Raw genomic sequence first — 4,792 nt, 5'->3', positions numbered from 1 at the left:
TTGAGGCTATAGTGTCTTCTGGACGGGGCGTGGAAGGGAAGGGGGGCTGGTGGGTGTGGATATGAGTTTTAGCCCTCACTTAAACCATTTCAGTTTGAAAATATAAGTCGCGTGCCTCAGGCGTTGTGGGTTTTAGAATTGGTCGCACTTAATGCCCAGATTTTTCACCCGTTCCAACCAGAGTAGTGATGTTTCAATGGTCGATTATAATCGAAAATTGATCGGTTGGATCTACCGATGTAATGATCGATTATTATTTTTTTAAATCAATAATCGATTGTATGATAAATTGGTTCTCCAGTTTAGATGATGGAATATTGGTGTACGTAAATATGTTTGGATTGGTGTTTGTTTTCATGTATACATAAAGAAAAAAAATAGTTAATAAAAGAAAAAATAGCTCTTTATATGGACTATTCCAGTGAACATGAGACTGGGTGCATGGTCGTTATAATTCAAATCCATCTTATGTTCATATAATTCTAACCGACTGTGTAACCGAAATATGGTGGGATAGTGCCACCCGATTATAACTGATGATCGATGGTGAAATTACAACCGATTCCCAAACTACCAACCAGTGTCCAGTAAATGGTTGGCTACACCAAAGGACGTCGTATGTATTGTCCTGGCTGTTTGACTAATTAATGAATCAATGACAGTGCGCCCCAGTGGCACAATCGGTTAGCGCGCCGTACTTATAGACAGTACCTTCCCTGTGTCCAACACAGGAAGAGTTATGCGGAGGTTGTGAGTTCGAGCCTCACCTGGGGCAGCCTATATTTTGGAAAACAGTTTTGTCTATACGTCAACTAAAAAAAAGGTGTCTTTCCAGAAATATACCGAAATTACAAAAATTCTCACATCCAAAAAACACATCAATAATACATCTATGTGCACTGGTGGTGTTGTTAAACAATTGTTTTTATTATTAACCCTCCTTCTCTCTGTCTTTCTGTGTCTTCTCCCTTTGTATATTTCTCACCGCCTCTCTTTCTTTGTATCTCTACCCCCCCCCCCCCCACGTCTATCTCTGTCTATCTCTATCTATCTCTGTCTCTGTATGTCTCTCTCTCTCTCTCTCTCTCTCTCTCTCTCTCTCTCTCTCTCTCTCTCTCTCTCTCTCTCTCTCTCTCTCTCTCTCTCTCTCTCTCTCTCTCTCTCTCTCTCTCTCTCTCTCTCTGTCTCTCTCTCTCTCGTTCTTGTTCTTCTTCATCTTCTTATTTTACTTGTACCACTTTATCTTCTTGTTGTTACACTTTTAGTGTAGAAGTGTTCGTTTTTGTTGCTTTTATCACGAACATGTTTATAACCTGCAGCAGGTATGAGGACGATCATTCACCAGGGTATGAGATTGTTTATAACCTGCAGCAGGTATGAGGACGATCATTCACCAGGGTATGGGATTGTTGGAAGTTATGAAGGTGTTATTGAACCCTATTTACTTAAGTGTACAACTACCGCATAAATGTACTTTTAAAGGTGATCTTAGCGCTAAGATCGTTTCGTGGAACGGGGCCCTGAGCAAATACTCGTCATCCAATTCTGATGTTGTTCGCCGTTGTCGTTTTAGCGAGTACCTTCACTAGCGAGGCAATGCTCCTGCGACAATTTCAGGCTACAGTGTGGCCTGGACGGGGCGGGGGTGTGGGTAAGAGAATAAGCCCTCACTTAACCCGAGTACTCAGCCGTTTGAGAGCTAGACGGACATTTTGACGTTTATGATCACTCTCTCAGCAAAAGTTTGTTTTTGTTTAACGACACCACTGGAGCACATTGATTTATTAATCATCGGCTACTGGATGTGAAACATATGGTCATTTTGACATAGTCATAGAGAGGAAACCTGCTACATTTTTCCATTAGTAGCAAGGGGTCTTTTATATGCACCATCCCACAGACAGGATAGTTTGTACCACTGCCTTTGATATACCAGTCGTGGTGCACTGGCTGGAATGAGAAATAGCCCAATGCACCAACCGACGGGGATTGATCCTAAACCGACCGCGCGTCAGGCGTTCGCTTTACCACTGGGCTACGTCTAAGCCAAAGATAATTTCGGGCTACAGTTTCGTCTGGAATGGTGGTGAAGGAGGTGTGTGTGGGGGGGGGGGGGGGGGGGGGCGCTGGTGGATGTGGATAGGAGGGCAAGACCCCACGTAAACCATCTCAGTGTGAAAATATAAGTCGCTTGCCTCAGGTGCAATGGATTTTCAGAATTTATCGCACTTCATGCCCAGGGGTTTTTTTCTTTCTTGTTTCGTCCAGAGTAATGATGTCCCAGTGATCGATTATAATGGAAAATTGATCGGTTTGGCTCCATCGATGTAATGAGAGATTATAATAATCCATAATCGATTGTGTGAAAAAAAGTTAATTGCAATTGTTTCTTCAATTTAGATGATGGAATACTGATGTAAATATGTTGGGCTGTTTGTTTCCATGTGTACAAAAAAGAAGAAGAAGAAGAAAATATTAAAGAGATATTAAAGGTAAAAATAGCCATTTATAGGGTCGAGGTTCCAATGAACACGCATGGTCCTTGTAATTCAAATCATTCTTATATTTATATAATTGTAGCCGATTGTGTAACCGAAAAATGGTCGGATAGTGTCAAGAGATTATAACCGATGATTGATGATGAAATTACAACCGATTCCCAAAACTACCAACCAGAGGGCCCCGTTCCACGAAACGATCTTAGCACTAAGATCACCTTAGTGCATAAGTTAGCTATGCACTTAAGGTGATCTTAGGGTTAAGATCGCTTTGTGGAACGGTGCCCTGTACACAAAATGCCGTATAAAAAGTCCGTTTGCGTAATTTGGCATTAAAAACAAAATTCAGGTTAAATAAAAAAAGTTTCTTTACAAATTATTATCAATTTGCATAGGTTAAATCTTATTTTTTTACACACCTGTTGGTGAGAACATCATGCGTTATTTGTTTTATAATACATAGGTTGTTTACAGACGTACGTGTGTTAAACAAATTTAAGACTGGCTGCTTGCTCCTAGGTGATGACCAGGTCACCAATGCCATGCATCCAATGAAAAACGATGAAAACACGATGAAAATCGATTACATTGTGACGTATAGTTAACCTGACAATCATGGGTCTGTGACGCGTAAGTTAGCTACAAGTGCAACGGCTGTAAGTAACTTTTAGTAGGAAAAGATGTTAACATTTTCTTAAAACCTTGTCTTTGAGGATATTCAAGAAATAGAATAATACATTCGTGTCCGTTAGATACCATTTATCTCACAACTCGTTGTTTAAAAACGTATCAAACTCGCTTTCGCTCGTTAGATACATTTTAGAAATAAATGGTATCTAACGGCCACTCATGTATTATTCTCTATGTATCTTCATTTGTGTATTAAAATGAGATTAATCTACATAATTTGTTGGTAATTTGTTTTTAAAAAACCTTTTTTATTTATATAGACATTTTCAGTAAAAGAAAATGTTTTTTGAGTTGGTATGTCTTCAAAACTCAATAGGCTAATATCTTTTAATACAAATTTCATATTCATTATATAATTACATGCTATTTGAGTTACTATGGGTTTAAAACGTAATATTATGAAACGCACTATAAACATAGAATGTACTGACCTGGCTATTTGACTAATCAATACAGTTGTGACTGTGCGCCCCAGTGGCACAATCGGTTAGCGCGCCGTACTTATAGACAGTACCTTCCCTGTGTTAATCACAGGAAGAGATATGCGGAGGTTGTGAGTTCGAGCCTCACCTGGGGCAGCCTATTTTTGAAAAACATTTGATATATACCTGAAGTAACCTCTATTCTTTTTTTTCTTTTTTTACTACCTTCAACCTTATGATTACTATTATGTATATACTATTCTTAATATAATTATAATACTAATAATACTAATAATAATAATAATAATAACAATAATAACAACAACAACAATAGCAATAATACACTGAATAACAATTAGGTTGCAGGCGCGTGTGCTTGGGGTAGGGGTGGGAGGTCTAGCCATCCCTGCTTTAAGAAACCTTTTTTCTTTTTTTTGCAATGCATTTTTCAGGAGAGTATGGTCCTGTTATTGTTTTCTAGGCTTTAATGAAAACAATTTTATACAGTTCATTAAAATATCGTTTGCTCAAATAGGAGAGATCTAATCCTTAGGACTATGCTTAGGTAAATGCATTTCCATTATGTAAAAAGAAAAAAAATCAGCAGTTCATTTCATTTTAACTGATTTTCGTGCTTATATCCAATTAAGGTTCAAGCACGCTGTCCTGGGCACACACGTCATCTATCTTGTCGGTCTGTCCAGGACAGTTGGTTAGTTGTTAGTTGTTAATGGTTAGTGAAGGGGGTGTAGTGATCTTACACCTACCCATTGAGTCGTTAAAATTCGCTCTGGGTGGGAGCCGGTACCGGGCTGCGAACCCTGTACCTACTAAACATATGTCCTATGGCTTAACCACGACACCATCGAGGCCGGTATCAGCATTTCAAACAGACTTCGTGGTCAGGTCAGGTAAGAGAATTTAACGTGCACATTCAGAGCAAGTTGTTGAAGCGCACGCCTGTCCTGGGCGCAGGTATCGGTCTCAACCGGCTCCTCCGCCCAGGACAGGAAATGGTGGGATGCGTGAAGAAGGGACCGCCTGCACTGGCAGGTGCAAAGGGAGCACCAGCAGTCCGACCGGAATCGGTAACAGGCGGAGGATGAGACTTTGTGGGGAGATCACCGGCCTCGGTGGCGTCGTGGTTAGGCCATCGGTCAACAGGCTGATAGGTACTGGGTT

General features: G+C 40.2%; 2 non-coding genes across 2 annotated transcripts; both read left to right on the top strand.

Moving 5' to 3' along the window:
• The first annotated feature begins 665 nt into the window (after positions 1 to 665).
• On the top strand, positions 666 to 775 carry Trnai-uau. The gene is made up of 2 exons: positions 666 to 703; positions 740 to 775. It is a non-coding gene; the product is annotated as a tRNA-Ile (tRNA).
• Positions 776 to 3,656: 2,881 nt separating this feature from the next.
• On the top strand, positions 3,657 to 3,766 carry Trnai-uau. Its single transcript has 2 exons — positions 3,657 to 3,694; positions 3,731 to 3,766. It is a non-coding gene; the product is annotated as a tRNA-Ile (tRNA).
• Positions 3,767 to 4,792: the final 1,026 nt, after the last annotated feature.

The sequence above is a fragment of the Gigantopelta aegis genome, chromosome 13 (assembly GCF_016097555.1).
Source record: "Gigantopelta aegis isolate Gae_Host chromosome 13, Gae_host_genome, whole genome shotgun sequence".
Taxonomy (NCBI): Eukaryota; Metazoa; Mollusca; class Gastropoda; order Neomphalida; family Peltospiridae; genus Gigantopelta; species Gigantopelta aegis.
This window is presented reverse-complemented; position numbering and strand designations above follow the sequence as displayed.